The following is a 24,343-nucleotide window of genomic DNA, read 5'->3' on the forward strand; positions in this document are numbered from 1 at the left end:
TATAAGGAAAACTTAAAGGAAATTCATCTTAGCACTGCTGGTTGTTCGCCCTTGCTGCAAGTCCTGACTGAATGCCTCTGTGATGGTTTGAAGCTAAATGTACCCCAGAAAAGACCATGTCCTTAAAGCTATTCTATTGTTGTGGTATAAACTTATTACAGGTAGGAGCTTTTGACTGGGTTATTTCAGTTGAGACATGCTCCATTTGGGTCTTCCTTACTTCCTTTATGAGAAGATAAAAGACAGAGAAAAGACACAGAAGCTGAGAGAAGCACACACAGAACCTAAGAGAGACAGTAGATAGAGAAAGTGGGAGAGAAAAGCTAGAGAAGCTGAAAGAGACGCATCCAGAAGCTGAAAGCCCAAAACCAAGGAGAGAAAAACTAGCAGACACCAGCATGTGCCTTGCTGTGTGAAAGAAGAGTGCGGGACAGCTGGTAGTCGGTGTTTGAGGAAAGAGTCTCACCTTCTGATGCCCTGATGTGGACGTTATCATTGTAAGTTAATAAACCCCTATTGTATAAGCCAACCCATTTCTGTTATATTTTGCATTTCAACAACTTTAGCAAACCAAAACAGCCTCCCATTATAGAAAAAGCACAATTTGAAGGTTTATTTTTGGAACACCATGACTCATAAAAGTATTCTTAATTAACTCCCATGTAAAGCAAAGTAAAATATTTCTAAATAGAAAGATTAAAAGAAAACTAATTTTCCTATTTGTTCCTTAAAAATAAGGATGTGGAAAATTGCTTATTTATTGGAATAAAAAAGTTGAGGGAGAAAAATGCCATACCTTCTTTGAATAATTTAAATATTTTAATTCCGTGAAAACCTAAATAGTTTTGATTAAATAAGTACACAGAATCTAAGATATATATTGCTTTAAAAAAGTAGCTTAAAATAAGGAATAATGAACAATGTAGGAAAACAGGCTATTTTTGTAATTTATGTTTTTCATAAATATTATTCCAGTTTGAAACAATTAATAGAGTTAAAATTCAAAATACAAAACAAGTGTTTCTGAAATTGAAGTGAAGTTCAATGCAACAATAAGTTATCCTTTATTCCTGTAGAGATGATGAAATGAATGAGTAAATCCAGAGCTCCCTACCTTTTGCTTTTGTATTGTATTTCCTCACATAAATTTGAGGACAGCTTGAAATCAAATAAATAGGTCACTCCTTGAATTACTTAACTTCTGGTTTCTCAGCCACTAGGTATTACAATAACATCATCCTGTCAAATGTTGCCTTTCTTATGGACACGTCTATTGATTTTCTGATTAATGTATGACTCTTATTGGCATTTACCACAGGGAACACAATTTTAAAGTTTGCAGGATCAATAGTTCCATGAACGCTAAGAATTCCTACTGTTAGGTTGAATGGTCCTAACTATGGGGAATTATATATTTCTTGATAAATAAGGCAAAGAAGATGTAAATATTAGCAAACCAAAGAAAATGGATATTTTATGTTGTATCCTATTATATTTTACACCAGAAGAAAAGGAGTAAACAAAACAGACATGGGGGGGGGAAGAGAAAAATAACTTTTAAGTAAATCTCATGCAGAAAGCAAACCAGCAGGTATTAACTGTTGAATAGGACTATGTAGAGAGCAAGTATTTTTACAGTACTTATCTTCTACATTACTTTAATGCAAGCTGTATAAAAACTACAAAAATCACAATTTCTAACTTTTAAATAGCCCTAATCAATTTCATTAAAGGATTGAAACTGAATGACAATCATAGTACCTTTTTTATTTATAACATCTATGAATTAATTGAAGTACCTGAGGGTACTTATCTAAAACATAACAAAATTTTTGTATCAAATAAATAATTATATATTTTATACTCTTATACATTTTTCTAAATGCATATTTTCATTTAGCAACTTAAAAATTAAGGAAGTCACCAAGGCCAAGTGGAATTTACTTGAGGTATGCAATGCTGATAAACGTTTGAAAATAAATGAGTGTAATCCAACATATCAATGAGCTAAAAGAGAAAAATCACATGATTTTTTTAAATGAGAGTGGAAAAGCATTTGTCAAAATCGAATACCAATTTATGACAGAAGCTCTCAGCTTGGTAGAGAACATTTATAAACTATCTATCTCTAAATCGTACTTAATGGTGAAAGCCTGGATGTTGTGTCCTAAAATACTAAGCAAGGCAAGGATGCCCTTGCTTAGTCATCAATACTATTCAATATGGAAGTGAAATCCTGCACAGTGCAAAATTAAAAGAAAAAGAAATAAAATCCATACTCATTGAAAACGAAGAAGCAAAGTTGTCTTCCTTCAGGGACATCATAATTGTGTGTGTAAACAATCTCAAACTATCAACGAAATAATTCCTGGAACTGAAAGTAATAATAGCTAGAACATGGGGGCAAAGATTAATAGAAAAAGTAAATTGGTCAGTTTCCAATGTGGCATGTAAACATATTGGAAGTCATCACTCCCAAATTCACAACAAGAAAAAAGCTGAACAAACTGAAATTCAAAAACTCTACCTAGATCAATCAGATAATTGAGGTCAGAAGACAAACTTATACTCTAAAACTGGAGAATGAAGGAGATACCGATAATCACATCCTTCAGGAAATAGAAAACCAACAGGAGAAGCCCAACTTCTGAAGCCAGTATTGGTAGGAACAATTAAACTGTAATTGAAGAATGCCTGAAGGATTAGTGTGGACTAGCATAAGAGTTAAAAACTCTCAGGGGCAATGTTAGGTGACCTTCACTCTTTCATAAATTATACTTCCATTTTACCCACAAGGTTTTCAGGGTGAGGGTAGAGAGAGAAATTGCTTCATGCTTCTGGGAGAGCAAGAGGAAAAGTAACCATTTTGAAATATGCCCAGAGCATTCTCTTCTTCTTAACAAAAAAGTATCTTATGAAGAAACTTTTTTACCAGATACTAACCAGAATGGGTTTTACCAGAGCTTAACCACCACCAAGGAAGGGAAATACCTGATTTTAAACCCTCTAACTTCCTATCTCACATGAGTGAGCAAAAATAAAATCTGAGAGCACTTGTGAATAGCCCATAGACACAGTCTCACTAAAAGACTGAGACCTAATCATATGATATAGAATGTTTTATTACCCACCAACTTGTTGCTGCATCGAAGTTCTGCACAGTATTGCAGTAAAAGAACTGGAAGGCTCAGATCTTATATAAGAGAGTCTGTAGGGGAAACCCAGAGATTACAAGGAAGACAAAAAGAAGGACAGAAGAGTAAATTTTAGTCCCTGGCACCTCTGCCTATGGCTAAAGCAAATAAACCCAGCCTAACTCCTATCTAGGTAAACATAACACTTCAGAACTAAAGGCGTTTTTACTTCATACTCATATATCCAATGCATCATGTCCAGCTAACAATGAAAAATATGCAAGGCATGCTAAAGTAAAAAAACAGAGATTGAAGACACAAAGCAAAAATCACAACTAGACTCACATATGCCAGAGATTCTGGATTATTAGATGGAGAGTTTGAAATAACTATGATTAATATGCTAAAAGATCTGATAGAAAAGTGGAAGACAGGTAAAAACAGTTGAATATTCTAAAGAGAGGGATGGAAACCTTAAGAAAGAATCACCAAGATATGTTCTAAATAATGATCCTGTAACAAAAATGATGAATCTTTTGATGAGCTCATTAAAGGACCTGGCTGAGGAAAGAATTGATGAGCTTGAAGACGGATCAGTAGAAACTTCCAAACCTGAAATATCATGAGAAAAAAGGACTTTAAAAGATAGAAAGACTACCCAAGTATAGTGGGACAGTTACAAAAAGTGTAAAATATGAATAATGGGAATAGCTGAAGAAGAAGGAAACATAAAGGAGCAGAAGAAATATTTGAAGTAATGGCTGAGGATATTCCACATTAAGAACAGAGCCCAAATTGTGGATCCAGAAGGCATAGAGAACACCAAGTAGCACAAATATAAAAATATATTTGCCTAGGCATATTAATCTAAAGCTGCAAAAAAATCAAAGACAAAGATAAAATCTTGAAAGAAGGGAGAGGAAAAAAATAAGTATAGAAGAACAAGGATGAAGGAGTCAGACAAAATGTGCAATCAGAACTAGAGAAGGCAGAAAAAATAGAAAACAAATCATGGAACAAGAAACAAGGGCAAGGGATAGAAAAGAGTTACAAATTTTGTAGCTATTAAGCCAATTATGTCAATAATAACTTTAAATGCTAATAATTTAAATATGTCAATGAAAAATGCATATTGTCTGAACAAATTAAATAAGAATATATGCACTTTAAATGCAAAGACAGATTAAAAATAAAGCTGTGCAGGAACATATATCATGCTATCACTAATCAAAACAAAGCAGTAGTAGCTATATTAATTTCAGATTTAGCAGACTTGAGGGCAAGAAAAATGATCAGATATAAAGAGGAGCGTTACGTTACATAATAATAAAGGAGCCAATTTTCCTAAAACACAACAGAATTTAAAGTGTATGACTCATAACAAAGTGTAAAAATACATGAGATAAACATGAGTAACACTGCAAAGAGAAAAAGATGAATTTACTACTATAGTTGGAGATTTCAGCACCCCTTTATCAGTAATTGACAGAACCATAAAGCAGAAAATCAGCAAGGATTACTTGAAATATATTGTTCTAGTTTGCTAGCTGCCGAAATGCAGCACAACAGAGACAGACTGGCTTTTAATAAAAGGGAATTTATTTTGTTAGTTCTTCAGAGGAAAGGCAGCTAACTTTTGACTGAGGTTCTTCCTTATGTGGGAAGGCACAGGATGATCTCTGCTGGCCTTCTCTCCAAGCCTCCGGGTTCCAACAACTTTCCCCGGGGTGATTTCTCTCTACATCTCCAAAGGTCTAGGCTGAGCTGCGAGCACTGAGATGAGGAATGCTGAGCTGTTTGGGCTATGCTGCACTGAGTCTCTCATTTAAGCACCAGCCAATCAAATCAAACATTACTTATTGCAGTACGCACTCCTCCTAGCTGACTGCATATGTAATCAGGAACAGATGAGGTTCAGACGCCATTGGCTCATGTCATTAGGGTATTGCAAATTTAAGCAATAAGATACCAGTTACTACCTACTAGAATTCTAAAATCCAAAGCAGTGACAATACCAAATGCCAGCAAGAATATCCAGTAACAAGAATTATCATTAATTTTTAGTGGGAATGCAAAATGATACAGCTAAATTATAAGAAAGTCAGGCAATTTCTTATAAAGTTCAATATAAACATACCATGTTATCCAGCAATCTTGCTCTTAGATATTTATCTAAATGAACTAAAAATTTTTAGTCCACACAAAAACATGCATATGAATATTTGTAACTGCTTTATTCATAATTACCAAAACTTGTAAGCAGTGAATATGTCCTTCCTTAATGAATGGGTCAAGAAACTTTGTAGATGCATATAATGGAATACTATGTTTATAAAAAGAAATGAGCAACCAAGCACAAAAAGACAATAAGTAAACTGAAGTGGATATTCCAAGTGGAAGAAGCCAGTATAAAAAGTTTACATATGTAGGATTCCAAGAATATGCCATTTTGGAATGAGCAAAATTACAGAGACAGAATAATATTAAGTTGCAAGGGGCACATGCAGGGTGGGGGGGGGGGTGTCAGGAGGAATTAATAGGTGGAATACAATGTTTTAAAGGCCATGAAAATTTCCTATATGATACGGTAATGGTTGATAGTTGATATTATAGATACATGAAAACCCATTCAACTGTACCTCACAAAGAATGCACCCTAATATGATCTATGGATATTACTTAATAATGATGCATCAATATTGAGTCATCAATTATAACAAATGAACTGCATTAATACAAGAAATAAATAAAAGGGGAAACTGCATGGGATAGAAGAGATAATATGGGAACTCTGTGCTTTCTGAACAATTTTTCCGAAAGCCTAAAACTATCTCCAAAAATTAAAGTTGATTAATTTAAATAAATGTCAGTTTTCTCCCCCTATATGTTAGTAACAGGCATTTTTAATTTAAAATAAAAATACCACTTAAAGTACTACCAAAAAATTGAAATTTGCAGATATATATTTAATAAAACATGCATGAGATCTGTATGCAGCATAAGAAAAACAACTGAAAGAAATCAAAGATCTAAATAAGTAGAGATTATTTCATATCCATAAATTAGAAGACTCAATTATTAATATGTCAATTCCTCACTGTTTGATCTATAGAGTAGATATATTTCCAATCAAAACCCCAGTAACCTAACTTTAAGATGTCAAAGACTGATTCTAAATTTATTTGGAATAGCAAAAGACTTTATATATGTGAAATAAGAACAAATTTGGATGACTTACATTACCCAATTTCAGTTCCAAATCTTATTATAAAGCTACAGTGATCAAGACATGTAGTATTGGTGAAAGAATAGACACAAAGATCAATGGAACAGAATAGAGACTAGAAATAAACCTACACAAATAGAGTCAACTTCTCTTTGGCAAAGCATAAAGACAATTCAAGGTGGAAAGGATAAGCTTTTCAACCAATTGTGCTGGCAAAACTGGATAGACGCTTAAGAAAGAATGAATCTAGATGCAGACTTAAACCTTTTACAAAAATTAACTAAAAATTAAACATAGGCCGTAATATAAAAAGCAAAACTGTAAAAAAAAAAAAAAAAAAAAGCAAAACTGTAAACTTCCAGATGACATGGGAGAAAATCCAAGTGACCTTGGATTTGGTGATCAGTTTCCAGATATAACACTAAAAGCACAATCCATGAAATAAACTGACAAATTGTATGGTATTAAAATTAAAATTACAGATAAAAATTCATACATAGTATTTATTTCTTTTTCTGAATTGATGCAAATGTTCTAAGAAATAATGATAATGAATATACAACTATGTGATGATATTGCAAATTACTGATTATATGTGTAGAAAGGAATGATCATATGGTAAGAATGTTCGTGTTTGTATGTTGGTAGATTTAATAAATAAAATAAATTAATTTAAAAAAATAAAAAATAAAAATAAACAGAAATGTACCCCCCAAATATTAAAATTACACTCTATTTACAAACCACTTAATAAAGAATATAGATCCAAAATATACAAAAAGGGCACTTAAAATTCAAAAATAAGGAAGCAAACAGCCCACTTTAATGCAGAAAATATCTAACCAGACATTTCCTCCAAAAAATACATGTAAAAAAAAGCATATGAAAAAAATATCCAATACTGTGACATGAGAGAACTGAAAAACAGTTGCAGATATCATTGCATATCTTTTTAAACGGCTAAATTAAAAAATTGACAATATTAGGTAAGGATGTTGAGCAACAGGAACTCTCATTAATTTCTGGTGGAAATGCAATATGGTATAGCCACATTGGAAGAGCATTCAGCAGTATAATACAAAACTCAACAGTCACATAATATAAACCAACAATTTTGCTATTAAATATTTATCCCACTGATTTGACAACACAAAAACCTTCATGGGAATCTTTATAGCAGCTGTACTCATCATTGCCAAAATGATGTAGTCAAGATATCCCTTGACAGTTGACTTGATAAACAAACTATGGTACATCCTTACCACAAAATGTTATCCAGTGATTAAAAGGAGTTATCAAGACATGGAAACACATGAGTTAATCTTAAATGCATGTTGCTAAGTGCAAGAACCCATTCTGAAATGATTTTATATTTTCTCATTCTATTTATAGGACATTTTAGAAAAGAGAAAACTTTAGAGATAGCAACAAATCAATGGTTGCCAGGAATTCTGGGAGATTTACTTTGTAAAGAACAAAGGATGTTTAAGGTAATTATTTTGTTCTTTATGATACAGTAATGGTGGATAAACAATTATATTCTTTTGTCAAAACACATGAAACTTTTCAGCACCAAAAGTGAGTCTTAATGTATACAGGTTTTCTAAAAATGAAGAGGTTGAGAGACCTCAGGATGAGTGGGATAATTTGATATAATAATTTATTACATATATATAAAATAAACATTGAAAAGAGTGGAGGAAAAAGTGCTGGCTGATAACTGAAAGTTTTTGTAGTCAGTCAAATTAAAAGAAACTAAACTGTACATAAGCATTTTAATGTAGTTAATGAACTCATTTCCCATAAAGCATTGGTTAGTAATTCTGTAAACCAATTACGCATATACTAAAATTGAACAATTAAGATATTAGGTGACAGATGATGGGAGCCAGGTTTCTCACTGCTGGAATGGGCAGTCTAAGGAAGAGGGAATGATCCATGTGGTAATAGATTAGAGTAGAAGACATTAGTATGAATGCATGCTTACTTTAATATAAATATAGATGGGTACATGTGGAAATATGCATGGCTGCTTTTTTTTTCTTTTTTGTATGCTGTATGGCAAGGTCATATTTCATTTTTTTTCCTTGTTAGTATCCCATTATTGCAGCAACATTTGTTGAATTGTTTTTGCTTGTTTGCTTGCTTTTGGGGGGGGGGGCGGGTAGTGCATGGACTGGGACTCAAACCTGGGTCTCCCACATGGCAGGTGAGAATTTTACCCCAGAACTACCCTTGCACCCCCTAAGGCTGTGCTTGTAAATCCGCTGATAATTTAACAGCCATATCTCATAGGTATGTGGGTTTGATTCCAGACTACTGCAGTGAAGCAAATATCACAATAAAGTCACACACATATTTTGGTTTTCCAGAACACATACAATTATATTTACACTATACTGTCATCTATTAAATGTACAATAGCATTATGTCTAAAATAAACAGTTTGCATGCTTTAATTTAAAATACTTAATTGCAGAAAAATGCTAACCATCATCTTATCCTTCAGTGATTTGTAATCATTTTTTTCTGGTAGAGGATCTTGCTTTGATGTTTATAGCTACTGACTGATCAGGGTGGTATTGGTTGCTGAAGGTTGGGGTGGCTGAGAAAGCTTCCTAAAATAAGACAAAAGTGAAGTTTTCTATATCAATTGACTTTTCCATTCACGAAGGATTTTTCTGCTGCACCTACAGAACTTTTTTTAAAATTGGAGTTAATCCTCTCAAAACCTGTCACTGCTTTATTAACTCACTTTATGTGATATTCTAAATCCCCCATTGTCATCTCAACAATGTTGACAGAACCTGCACTGTAGATTTCATTTCAAGAAACCACTTCCTTTGATCATCTATAAGAAGCAGCTCTTCTTCCATTAAAATTTAATCAGGAGGGTACAGCAATCACATACTTCTTGGCTGAACTTATAATTCCAGTTCCCGTGCTATTTCCACCACTTTTGTGCTTACTTCCTCCATTTATCCTGAAACACCTCGAAGTCATTCATGAAGTTGGAAGCAACTTTTTTCAAACTCTCGCTAATGTTGATATTTTTACATCCTCCCATGAGTCACAAATGTTCTTAAATGGTACCTAAAATGGTGAATCCTATCCAGAAGGTTTTCCTTTGACTTTGACCAGATCCATCAGAGGCAGATAAAGCCTTAAACTGCATATCTTAAATAGGAAGACTTGAAAATCACAATTACTCCTTGATCCAGGGACTGTGGAAGCAGGCATGAAAACAAAATTAATTTTATTGTACAGCTCATCTCCTTCAGAATTATTGGATAACTGGCTATATTGTCAATGAACAGTAATACTTTGAAAGAAAAATTTTACCGAGAAGGAGGTCTCAACAATTGGATTAAAATATTCAGTAAACCATGTTGTAAAGCCATGTCCTGTCATCCAGGTTTTGTTGTTCCAATTATAGAACTCAAACAGAATACATTTAGCATAGCTTTTAAGATCCCCAGGAATTTTGGAGTGGTAAATGTACATTGACTTCAACTTAAAGTCACCTTTAAGGCAACTATATTAGCCCCTAACAAGAGAGTCTTTTGAAGATTTTATGCTAATCAGTGACTTCTCCTCTGTAACTATCGAAGTCCTAGGTGGCATCTTCTTCCAAAGATTGCTTCATCTGCAAAAACATTGGTTTATCTAGGTATCTTGCTAGATATATTGCTGTAATTTCTACATTAGCACTTGCTGTTCACCTTATTTTTATGTCATAGAGATGGCTTCTTTCATTAAGCCTCTTGAACCAACCTCTGCTACCTACAAGTCTTCCTTCTGAAGCTTCCTCACTTCTCTCAGCCATTATGGAATTGAACAGAGTTAGCACTTTGCTCTGGATTAGTCTCTGACTTAAGGAAATACTGTAGCTGTTTTTTTTTTTCTTTTATTTGGACCATTAAAACTTTCTCCATATGAGCAATAAGTCTGTTTAATTTGCTTATCATTCATATGCTCATTGGAGTAGCACTTGTAATTATCTTCAATATCTTTTCCTTTGCATTCACAACTTGGGTAGAACTATATGGCACAAGAGGCCTAGTTTTTAGCTTATCTCAGTTTTCAACATGACTTACTCACTAAGCTTAATCATTTCTAGCTTTTGATTTAAAGTGAAATACATGTGACTCTTCCTTTCACTTGAATACTTAGAGGTCATTGTGATGTTATTAATCAACTTAAGTTCAAAGTTGGTGTATCTCAGGTAATGAGAAACAGAGAGCCGGGGCTACAGCTAGGGTGCTGGAGTTGTCATGGCACTCACAATATTTATTGATAAAGTTTGCTGTCCTATGTGGGAACCATTCTTGGAGCCCCAAAACAATTACAATAGCTACTGTAAGGATGATTCATTGCAGATCACCATAGCAGATATAGTAATAATGAGAAAGTTTGAAATAGTACAAGAGTTAACAAAATATGTCACTGAGACAAGAGTGAGCACATGCTATTGGAAAAATGGCACCAATAGATTTGCTGGATGCAGGTTCGCTACAAACTTTCCATTTGGTAAAAAAACAAAGCAACACCTGCAAATCACAATAAGGTGAAGTACGATAAAATGAGGTATGTCTATACTCACATTTATTTCCTTTCTCTGTCAGCTCAGAGTGCCTAAAAGCAAAGACATCTCAGTAGTAAAAAGTTCATCTGAAGCCCATATCCTGGTTTCTTATACTATTCTACAATAAAAGAACCAATAATTCAAGAAAAAAAAAGAGAAAAAAGTACTGTTTGATTGTAACCCAATGTTTAATATAAATATCCTTGATTATATTATGTACATAAATAAATGGGGGTGAAAAGACAAATTTTTCATGCTGTAAATTTCCAAATTATTTATGAAAACATTCTACCCTCATTGAGGTAGAGCATAACTCCCACTTCTTAAGTGTGAGCCACACATAGTGCATTTTTTTCAAGGAGTACAGATTGGAAATTGGGGGAAAATGGTAACTTTACAGTGCATAAGGTGTAAGACACTACTTCAGTCAGGTAATCAAAGTTAACATCAACCTCAACAAGTCACGTTGACAGTATTGCCCTTATAAGAGCGGATGGTATTATCACTTTAACTCAACAGTCTTGTTCCCACAGACCTATGACCCCTATCTAATCATGAGAAAAATATCAAAGGATTTGCAACTGAGGGACATCCTACAAAATTCCTGACCAGAACTCCTCAAAATTGCCAAGATCATGAAAAAACAAAGGAAGTCTGACAAGTATGCCAAAAGAAACATGATTACCAAATTAAATGTAATATCATCTGTGTAATTCTATAGCAGAAAAATTCATTAGCCAATGAATAATTTACGTACTTAATAAAAACTTACCAATTTTGGTTCATTGATTGGGACAAAGGAACCATAATAAAATAAGGTGCTGATGTGAGAGGAAATGTGATATGCGGTGTTTAAGAACTCTCTGAAATAACTTCATATTTTTCTGTAAATCTAAGCTATTCAGAGATTTTAAAAGTTTATTAAGAAAATAAGCTATTAGGGACAAAATAATATCACATAAATCTTGAGGAACTTGGATAATTCCCATTCAAATCTTATTTTAAAATAGAGGTATTTGGAATTACCGTGCAGGTAATTATAGGACTTATAAATGCATCTGTTGGTATCAGTATCTTTTGAAATAGAAACGGCTAAGCCATTGTAGTCTCTTTTCTCTTTAACCATAAAAGCTAAGAAAATTATATTTTAGTTTCTGCTTGAAATATAAACATGAAAGGTATCATGGATATCCATGTTTCAAGCCAGCAAGTGTTTACTTTATGTGTCTAGCAAATGAGACTTACGTATTTAATCAAATGTAATGATCACACTGGATTGTTGACCAAATTTTCCTCATATTTACCATATTTCATTTTATAATTGACACTTTATATAATGAAACAGTGTTCATTTCCTTTAAGATCTTAAACTTCACTCTAAGAAGAAATTTTTCAGTCTATTATCTATTCCAGTACATGCGAGGGATATGATGCAGCCCATCACCATCTGTTACTGGGACTCACTGGAGAAATGCTTGTTAATAGAGCGCTCACCGCCCCCCTTTAATTGCTATCTAGTGGGATAGCTTATTAGTTTCACTTGACCCCTTTCACCATAGTGATTCTGATATTCATCTCTAAAGTCAAGTGTCTACATAGTGTTATTCTCCATTTATTACAAATTGGACCTATGTTTTGTTCTTAAAGGAAAATGGAAGTGACTTTGCTGATTGTTATTTCAAATGGTCATGCTATTCCATTATTAACAAATCTTTTAGAGGTATACAGAGCACTATGCTCAAAGCATGGGCTCTGTCTGTTAGACATATTAAATGGTCTGTGTCTGACTATGCTAGGGTTGCTGCAACAAATACCACAGAAATAGATATTTGTTTGCACACTGTTCTGGAAACCAGAAGTTTGAATCAAGGTGTCATTGACAGGGCCATGCTTCCTTTGGAATCTGTAGGGTTCTGGTGGTGACCTCCAATCCATGACATTCTTGGTTTGTGGTATAACTCAATCTCTGCCTCTGCCACATGGCCATTTTTCTCTATCTCCCACTAAATGTGTCCAAACTTATTCTCCTTATAAGAACACGAGTCATTGTGCTGGATTGAAAGGATGCATGTCCCCTAGAAAAGCCACACTTCCATCTTAATCCTATTTTGTAAAGGCAGCCATTTCTTTTAATCCCCATTCAACATTGTATGTTTGAAACTATAATCAAATTATCTCCCTGGAGATGTGATGTAATCGAGAATAGTTGTTAAAATGACATTTCTTCACCCATTCGTGTGGGTCTTAATAAGTTTCTGGAGTCCTATAAAAGAGGAAACATTTTGGAGAATGAAAGATGTGGAGAGAGCAGAGAATGCTGCAGCACCACGAAGCAGAGAGTCCACGAGCCAGCAACCTTTAGAGATGAAGAAGGAAAATGCTCCCAGGGAGCTTCATGAAACTGGAAGTCAGGACAGAAAGCTAGCAAACTAGAACAGTCATATTGCATTAAGACCCATCCTACTCCAGCTTAGGCTCATCTTAACTTGCATAACATCTTCAAAATCTTATCTACAAGTGGTTCACATTCAAAGGACCAGAGATTGGGACTTGAATATGTCCTTTTGGAGGCTATAATTCAATCTATAACAACCCATAATGTGTCTGTATTTGTGTCTACTAAATTAGACACTTGGCATTTTTATCTAATTATATTGTATTCAAATTTTTGTCTCTCTAATGAGGTAGCAAGTTCCTAGAGTGTGAGAACTGACATACTACTATTTTTATTTTTCACCCTAAGAAACATGTTAGGATTGTTGTAGGAGTATAATTGCATAATATTCCTTTTGCATTATTTCACAAACAAAAAATTAATTCATATCCATATTTTCAACAAAAATTGATAATAATTATCAATAATGTCTTCTATTTGTAATGATCCTTGAAGTTTACAAATAACTGGCATTTACATGATCTCATTTTTATATGATTTTAACTCATATTTATTGGGTAAATTCTTTTATGTCCATTTTGAAAACGAAGAAGCTGTCTTCTAGAAATTAGGTTATTTGACTAACACATATTTAATAAGTCATAGTTTTTTAATTGAACCCAAGTCTAATTCAAGTCTTGTGAATTTTCCTCTGTTCTACTTTAAGTTTCCTTTGATTTCCCGCAAAAGTTTGCTTACGTCAATAGCAAAATGCAGACAGAACCTTGTACAACTCAGCAGATGTGATTTTAACACAAGAAAATGTAACAGAAGAGGATTATTTAGGAACATCACCGTTTTAATGGAATTCTTGCAAATTTAGTAAATTAGCAGTTTAATCCTTGCATGTATAATCATGACAATTTTCAATTTCTCTTTATTGTCTTTCTCTCTGTATGAGTAAAACTAAATTTTGCTCTCTTACCATTTCAATTAGGAATTAAAATTCCTACTTCTTTTTATACTATGCTAAATCTAAGCTTGCAATATCTTAATTTTTGTAAATGTATAAATTAATGAAATACTTCTTTATACCAACATATTTCATTTTCTCACTCTTTTTTTTTTAGCTGTATGGTCCAGAATCAAACCCAGGTCTCCCACATGGAAGGCGAACATTCTCCCCTGAAACACTGCACACCCTTTCCACTCATCTTATTCACAGCTTCATTAGTAGTATTGTTTCACCAGATTTTTTTCTTATTTACAACCCTATAATCAAGAATCAAAAAGATGTGGCTATTTTACTTTGTTTTCTGTCCTGAATTGAATTTCCTGCTAATTTTGAAGGGCAATCAGGGAATTTTCTTATTGGAGCTTAGAAGCACCTTTCCTGCCACTGAAATAATAATGTTGAAAATAAATGTTGAAGTTTGCTACTGATACCAATATATTCAGGGATCTGTAGAGCTCATATTGCCGTAGTCCTGAGATCCCTTAGGATAATTTTAGGATGGAGCTCTGTCTCCTGTGAAAAAATAGTTAATACAATTTAGATTATCCAGGTAAACCCAGCATTATTGTACTCATGAACTTATGATTCTTTTCTGTGCAGGCTTAAACTATGAGATGATTTGGGGAATCTGGTGGTAGAATTTAGTTTGGAGATACATTTGACTTCCAGTATATCCATCATCCAAATGCCAGTTCTTCATTAGCAAAACCCACATATGGAGTCAAAACTCCATCAACATAATCATTTCTTGGTCAAGGTCATCGTTGATTGTCAGTTCCATAAGGTCCACAGAATCTTATTCCATATGTACTTACCCATACATGTCTGTATCTACATAATCTTATCTTCTTACCTGTTGCCAGAAAATTATGCTCTGTTTATCAGAAATTGTTCTGATATAACCAGGTGCATATGCAATAATTCACTAACCATGAAGTGCATTAAAGAAAATTGCAAGAATATTTTTGAGAAATTAAAATCAGGAAACCATATTGAAAAAAGTACCTTGGTAGACAGTTTTCTAAGATGGCCACCAAGATGTTCACCCCTTGTTTTATGCATGTTGTATAATCCCCTCACCTAGAGTATGAAAGGGATTTGTGATGATGGTGTGATAATCACTCCCTTGGTTAAATTACATTTTATAAGTTTCTGTTGTACATTAGAGATCGATTCTCCACTGGTTTAAACATTTAAGTTTCCATGTCATGAATAGGCCACATGCCTGGGACCTTAGGTGACTTCTAGGAGCTAACGGTGACCTCTGACGAAAAGCCAGCAAGAAAACAGGAATGTAGTCATACTACAGCAACGTACTGAGTTCTGCCAGCAACCAGTGAGACTGGAAAAGCACCCCAAGTTAGATAAGATTGCAGCCGTGGTTGACTTCTTGATTTCAAACTAATGAGAAGAGAACCTAATTAACACATGTCCAGACTCCCAACCCAAATATGAGGTAATAAATTTGTATTGTCTGTATTGTTTTAAGCTTCTAAATCTGTGGCTTTTTTTACACAGTAATAGAAAGCTGATACAACAGTATTCAGAAAGAACAATAATTCAATTAACTAAAATGCAAAAATTATGTACTATACTTATATCTAATATATATGTAGTTATTATATAATTATTAATTATTTTAATACCATCTCTTTCATAATAGACCCAGGTTTACAATAAATTATATGGTCAGTCAGTACAAATACTCCACATCCAATTCACTAGGAAATTCTGTTAGCTCCGTCTTCTTCAAATTTCATTAATTTCTCCAACCTCCCCTACTGCTACAAAACTAAGCTTTTGCAGTAATGTGAAAGCCCTGTAATGTCTCTTTGCTTCCAATTTTATCTATCTTCTTCTACATTGTCACTTCTACATATATCCTCAACACAGGAGAAAAACATGAGTTATATTATGTCGTTCCTGTGCTCACAAATCTGTAGTGGCCCCTTGTTTCAATCAGAGCAAAAGCCAAGAGCCTGGCAATAACTACTAATAATCTCTGTGGTCTTGCATCATTTCCTTCTTGTGAGCTGCCTCACCTGAACCTTGAACTCAGCAATTCTGCTTAGACCTTAGAGCCTTTCCTATGGCTGTTTTATTATTTTTTTTCTTTCATCCACAGCTAGAATATAATCTCTACTATAATATGGAATATTGATTATTTTGTAATATTGCTGTCCCACAAGGACCCAAAATTGTGTTTGGCACCCAGCAGATACCCAATAAATGTGTATTGAATTTATACATTGTCACAGGAAAATATCATCTCTAGTCTTTCCTTGCTTATAGAAACTCCTCGACCCTTGCTCTAACTCTTACCCATCCCCTTCCTCTTTATGTCAGTGCTCCCTCAGATTACATCACACATTTTTTGTACTTTTCAGAGTGAATTTAACATACATATAAGTCATTCTTTTTTTTTTTTTTTTTTTTTTTAGAGAGAGGGAGGAAGGGAAGGAAAGACAGAGAGAAGGAAGGAAGGATGGAAGGGAGGAAGAAAGGGAAACATCTTTAAACATTTTCTTGTTTTTATTATATTTTGTTTGTTTGTTTGTTTGTTTTACATGGGCTGGGGCCGGGAATCGAACCGGGGTCCTCCGGCATGGCAGGCAAGCACTCTTGCCCGCTGAGCCACCGCGGCCCGCCCATTCTTTGCCTCATTTAAACTTATATTCCCTTGATAATTTACATTAGTCTGAAAGACAACTTGTTTTTCCAAGGACTTATTGCATAGTTTTGCACCTAGTAAATGCTCCATTATTTAAATTGGATGACTCACATGCAAGGCATAGGTGAACCTAGCTGCCATTCCTTAGGTCCTTTTTTCAGATTTTTTAAAAATGTTCATTTAAGGTACATTAACAAGCTGGTGGGGAGACTCAACCTGGATAACTTTAGGAACCAACTGATTTGGATTAGAAAACATTGACTGAGTTATTTTGGCAATTAATCAAATGGATTGCTCACATATGTATAATTACAAATTGATTGTATCGATGCCCTTTTCTAATTAATTTGGGAAAGGAATAAAATGACTACCACATGAATTTTTAATTCTCCATAAGCAGAAGAAATGCCTTAGGTATGTTCAGCAACACTCCTCCAACTTTGTGTTAAAGAGACAGTAATGTGTTTCTCTCTTTTAGTCCATGGAGCCTGGTGGAGACTAAAAAGAGGTGGCTTGCACTTCTACAAAGGTGGATGAGAACAATACTTACTATACTGGATCTCCTATTTATTGAGATCATTTTCATTTCTGCCTTTTCTTCTCATACAGAAAATGAATTCAAGATTTTGCATTATTCTTAAACAACCAAAAATCACTCCGTAAACTAGAATTCTACCATATAAATGACACAAGTCCTATATGCTCCCAAATAATACTGAGAGCCCAAATAGATTGAAACTGTAACTTTTCTGATTTAAAAATAGTATTGTGGGGCAGGCGATGGTGGTTCAGTGGCAGAGTTCTCACCTGTGATGCTGGAGACCCGGGTTCGATTGCAGGTGCCTGCTCATGTGGAAAAAAAAAAAAAAAGGTCTTACTTACAATGGGTTCATACCTACAGGAATGGATTAGATGAAAATAGTATTGTGATTTTATCATTATATATTAGAATTATATTACTAAATTATTTTAATGTGGGGAGTACTTCATAAATCATAACATATACAATTTAATAACTATGTCAGATGGCAAAGTATTAAAATGTCATATCTATAGCAATGGCTTATTGAATTTATTTAAACTGGACTATTATAGACTTAAAATTAATTATAAAATTTAAGAGTAACTGAGTATGTAGGACTTATGAAACTACAGAGACTAAAGAATAAACCATAGCATATCATTCTTATAATTCATTACATAATTCTTCACTAAAAGAAATAGTGATGAGGAGGCAAAGAAGGAAAAATTCATTGAAAATTTGAATATTAACTTCTATATATTAAAAAAAAAAGGCAAAATAAATGTGAATATGAAAAGATGAGGAATGGCCTTAACCTGGAGTTTAAATGCAATCTTAAAAAGTCAGATACACTAGGATATAATCTATGGAAGGCTTGAGACATGAAGGAAGAGAGGATGTTACACATTGAGGCTGGTGGCATGGGGTTGCCACAGGCAAAATATATTATTTCAGTCCCAGGCATTTTGAACTGACAGCTAGGTAAAGACAGAAAAATCTAAGGTCATGTCAATCTTGTTGTTAACGTTTTGAGGGCTCCAAAGAAATCAGCAAAAGTTTTTATTGACTTGCATGTGAAGAAACCCTGACTGGGTAATACTTGTAATAAAGAGGTGATCAGTGTTATAAAATGCAGGTTATATGTTAATCTGTAATTATGTGCAGAATTTGAATCAGGAGAGTGAACAATTAGCATATTTAATAAGCACTCTTTAACTACATAAATGGATTAAATAACTACAGTTGTAGTAAGGGAAATGTTATGTGAGGACTTTAGGTTATTATAGAGAATTTCAAGATTAACTAATTTCCTTAGGAAATCGTAGATTAAAAAAACACATGATAATTTCTTAACATCATTTATTTAAATCCTTGGTAGACCTTTTATTTAATGCCCCAAAATAACTTCTGTGCACTACCCACAATAAAAAGCAATACGAAAAAAGTGATTTAATAGCACATATTTAAAATATTAATAATTAAAAGCAAAGCAATTTTGAGAGAATGGCTTTTTCAAAAGTAATGGCAGATTGTAAAGTATTGATGCTTCTATTAATAACTACCCTCACTCCCATTGTATATTATCTTTACATGCTTTACTCATTCATAAAACTTACTACCACCTAACTTATTATTTAGGTATTGGTTCATTTGTTTATCACCTCATTTCCATCAAGCCACTAGAATATAAACTATGTGTTCCATACAGGATAAATAGGACTTTAAACAATGTCATGCATATAATAGGTATTTGGGAAAATTTTGCTGAATAAATACACAAAGATTTTCAATGTCAATTTGATATTAATGGGAAGAAATTAGGAATAAGTATGCTGCGTTTAAGTTTTTTGTCATGCCTCTTTTCCTGATTAACATAAAAGACACTTAAAAGAAAACGAAGCATAATATGCTCTTCTTTTCCATATTTAATTATATGAGTTGAGGAGGGAAAATAGATGCTGGCTCTGAATGCAGATAAATCATAAAAAAAAAAAAAAAAACGAATGAATTTGACTTTGGAGAGACAAACACACACAATCAGCATTTTAGCTAGATTGTTTTGGAAAGTGACCATGTAAAGACTTTGATGAAGGAACAGATAAAGAGTAAGCTAAGTGCAAAGTCTAAAGACCGTATGGCGGGGGAACTCTGCACAGCCACTACAAACAGATGGTATCTCAAGACCACAGCCTGAAGAATTTGGAGCCCTCAATTATTTAACAACAAAGAAATGAATCCTGCCAACATCTAAATGAGCTTGGAAGCATAGTCTCCCCAAGTCAAGACCTCAGATAAACATGCAACTCAGCAATCACCTCGACTGCAGCCTTGAAAGAACCTTACCCTAGCCCAGCAAATCCAAGCCCAAATTCCTGGTCCACAAAAACTGTGGGATAATGAATGCATATTAATTTGTGCTGGTAAACTGTGGAAATTTATTATGCAGCAACAGATAACTGACTAAAAAATGATAAGAAATTCTAGGTTTTATTTTCCATTTGGAAAGTAAAAAAAAAATAAAATATTACAATAAAATTTCACTTACACACAGTTAATGCACAGAATAAAAATTAGACTCAACACAGCTAAGAAAAGAATTAGTAATTTAGAGAATACATGTAATTAAATACTCCAGAATGAAGCATGTAGAGAGATAAATGGATAATACAAAATAATATAAAAATAAATAATATTGAAGTCTTCTGAATAACTCCCACACATATTTAAAAGTAATTCTAGAGAGGGGAAATGCTGATGATAAGGAAAAAGAAGCCGTTGAAGAATATATGACCATGACGGAATACTATGGTTGAATAACCTCTAGCACTAAAGAAAATTGTGAGTCTTCAGGCTGAAAGAGTTACCAAGTAAAGATCAAAGCTAAGAACATTAAAAAACAAAAACAAAAACAAAGTATATCATTTTGCCATAGAATACTTAAATTGAGAAACAACAAATATAAAGACAAATCTTCAAATCAACCAAAGGAAAAAACACATCTCAAAAGTACAAATATTAAATTGATAGCAGATGATTCAAAAATAGAAATAATTGTATTAAGTTTTGAGGTAATAGCTGTAAAGTGAGATGGAATATAACAGAAAATCAAAATTTAATAACTCTCTTTTATCATTCAAACTAAAGGATAAAATATATATTTTTTGGGAAAATGATAAAGAAATTCATGACATAGAGTCTTTCTGTTTAAGAACTATTGAATTATAGTATTCATTACAAAGAAAAATTCAGTTACTGAAAAAGTTTACCCAGATGTGAAAACACAAAAAAGGAGGGGAACCCACAGTGAACAAAGTAATTTGTAGTCAAATAGAAAATATGGATAATAATTTGTTATAAATATTAAATTAAAAGTGGAATGTAGTAATATAAATTTCATATTAAAAGAAAATTGAAATAAAAATAGATATTAGCTATATGGAGAAGTGAAAGGCAAGTTCAAAGAGAAATTTTTTCACTCTAATGTTCTATCTTATTCTACAAGGGCCAATGATTCTAACTGATATTACACTTAGAAAAACATACTTATGCTAAAGTATCAATGTACGAATGAAAGAAAATTAAAGTGAATAATTGCTGAATCAAATACTGAATATTTATATCCAAACCTATCCACAAAATATTGACATTAAAATAATCGACTGCCTTACAAACTCCTCTTTGTATTTTTTTCTATTTACATGGGCAGACTCTGAGAACTGAACCCAGGTCTCTGGCATTGCAAACTGCTTTTAAAAAGCAAAGGTAATAATTTGTTTAATAAACAATTATATTGAGATATATCCACAGGTCATACAATCCATCCAAGTGTACAATCAATAGCAAGAATTTTTTTTTTTTTTTTTTTTTGCATGGGGAGGCACCAGGAAACGAACCCGGGTCTCCAGCACAGTAGGCAAGAACTCTGCCTTTTGAGCCACCGTGGCCTGCCCAAGAAAATTTTCATTAGAACAAAAACCCCATGCCCCTTAGCAGTCACCTCTCAGTTTCTCTATGCTTCCCCCAGCCATACATAGCCACAAATCAAATTCAGTCTCTATAGATTTATTTATATTTACATTTTATAAAAATAGAATCATACGATATATAGTTCTTTGTGTTTGCTTTATTTCATTTGGTATAATTTTTAAAATTTATTATTGTAATTTTTAATAGAGAAATTGTAAGTTTGCAAAAAAAGTCATGTAAAAATTACATTCCCATTTACTTCCCTATTATTGACACTTTGCATTAGTGTGGTACCTTTGATACTACTGATAAAAGAATATTGAAAGAGTAACAGTTAATTATAATCCAGAGCTTATGTTAGGTATATTTTAAATACATATCATCATCTTATATATGTGTCATACATTTAATAATTAAGAAAAGAACAGTCTTATATCTGTACTATTAACCACAGTCCATCTTCAAGAAGATCTTGAAGATACTTCCCTACATTTTCTTCGAGGAGTTTTATGGTCCTGGTTCTATACATAGGTCTTTGATCCATTTTCAGTTACTTTTTTGTGTAAGGTGTGAAATAGGAGTCTTCTTTCATTCTTCTGCATATGGATGTCCACTTTTCCCAGCACCATCTCAGGGCAATGTCTGCTGGGCTCCAAGCATCTCCAAATATCTGTATCTCTGTGATTTTCCTGTGAGTGTTTCCTTTGACGTTTCTGTGGGCTCTACTCTCCCCAAAACTTTTCCTTTTATAGGATTCCAGTAAATTAATCAAGACCCATCTAGAATAGGTGGAGTCACATCTCCATCTGATGAAACGGTCACAGGTTTCTGATAACCGACTCAGTCTCTTTATGTGTAAGTGGGCTATTGTGGCCTTCTATTTCTTTTAGAGTTACTGTAGATTGTCTGGGTTTTATGAGAATTTGTCCATTTCATCCAAGTTGTCTAATTTGTTGACATGCAGTTTGTAATATCTTCTTATGATTCTTATTATTTCTGTGCGTTCGGCAGTTGATGTCCCCCCTCTCATTTCTAATGTTATTTATTTGCATCTTCTCCTTTCCTTTCTTTTTCTGTCTAGCTAAGGGTTTCTCAATTTTACTGAAAGAACCAGCTTTTGGCTTTGTTAATTGTGCCAGTTAGAAAGGATTATGTACCGTAGAAAAAACATGATTTAATCCTGATCCATTTTGTGGAAGCAACTTTTTCTTTTAATCCCTATTCAGCACTTTAGTTGGAAACCTGATTAGTTTATCTCCACAAGGGGTGACACACCCAATTGTGGGTATTAACCTTTGATTAGAGGGAGACGTGACTCCACCCATTACAAGTGGGTACTGATTAGCTCACTGACATCCCTTAAAAGAGGAAACACTAGGACAAATGAGAGCCACAAAAGCCACAGAGCCTACACAGCCAGAGACCTTTGGAGATGAAGAAGGGATGCAACCTGGGGGAGCTTCATGAAACATGAAGCCTGGGGAGAAAGCGAGCATACATCAGCATGTGTGCCATGTACCTTTCCAGTTGAGAGAGAAACACTGAACTTCATCGGTCTTTCCTGCGTGAAGGTAACCTCTTGTAGGTACCTTAATTAGGACACTTTAATAGACTTGCTTTAATTTAGACCTTTCACGGCCTTAGAACTGTAAACATGCAGATTAATAAATTCCCCATTTTAAAAGCCATTTCATTTCTAGCATACTGCATTCTGGCAGCTAACAAACCAGAACATTAAGTCTATCATTTTTATATTCTCAATTCCATTTACTTCTGCTCTAATCTTTGTTATTTATTTCCTTCTGCTTGTTTTAGGAGTAATTTGCTGTTCTTTATATAGGCCTTCCAGGTGTGCAGCTAGGTCTTGAATTTTGCTCCTTAATATTTTTTAATGTAGGTGCTTAGGGCTATCAGTTTTCTCCTCAGCTGCCTTAGCTACATCTCATGAGTTTCAATATTCTGTGTCCTCATCTTTCATCTTGAAATATTAATTTAACTATTTTGCAATGTCTTTTTGACCCACTTATTGTTTAACAGTCTGTTTTTTAACTTCCATTTATTTTTTTAATGTTCCAGTTCTCCACCTGTTATTGATTTCAAGCTCAATTCTATTATGGTCAGAGAAAGAGCTCTGTATAATTTCAGTTGTTTTAAATTTAATAAGAATTGTTTAGTGACCTGAAATTGGTCTATCCTGAAAAACAATCCATGAGAACTTGAGAAGAATGTATACCTTGCTTTTGGGGAGGTACAGGGATCTGTATATGTCTGTAGGTCTAGTTCATTTATCACTTTATTCAAGTTCTCTTTTTCTTTAATGATACTCTGTCTAATGTTCTACTATTGATTAAAGTGGTTTGAGGAAATCTCTAATAATTGTTGTAGAGATAGTGTTCCTACCTGCAGTTTTGTGCATGTTTGCCTTGTGTATTTTGGGGCACCATGATTAGGTGCTCAATATTTATGATTGTTAACTTCTCTTGGTTGTCTTTTATAATATATTTTTGTTTCAAGTCTAATTTGCCCAATATTAGTGCAGCTACCCCAGCTACTTGTTTGCATGGAATATCTATTTTCAACCTATTTGTGTCTTTGAGATAAAGGTGAGTCTCTTGTAGATGGCATGCATTTGGAATGTAATTTTTTTTTTTTTTTTTTTTACCTATTCTGCCAATCTGAGTCTTTTGATTATAGAGTTTAATCCATTAAGATTCAAGGTTATTACTATTTGGACAGTATTCTCCTCAATCATTTTATCCTTTGGTTTTTGCACATCATATCTTTTTTTTTGTCTCTCTTTTTATCCTTGTAGTTGTCTTTACTGATAATCTTCATTTTACCCTGTATTC

Source organism: Tamandua tetradactyla, chromosome 11 (genome assembly GCF_023851605.1).
Source record: "Tamandua tetradactyla isolate mTamTet1 chromosome 11, mTamTet1.pri, whole genome shotgun sequence".
Lineage (NCBI taxonomy): Eukaryota > Metazoa > Chordata > Mammalia > Pilosa > Myrmecophagidae > Tamandua > Tamandua tetradactyla.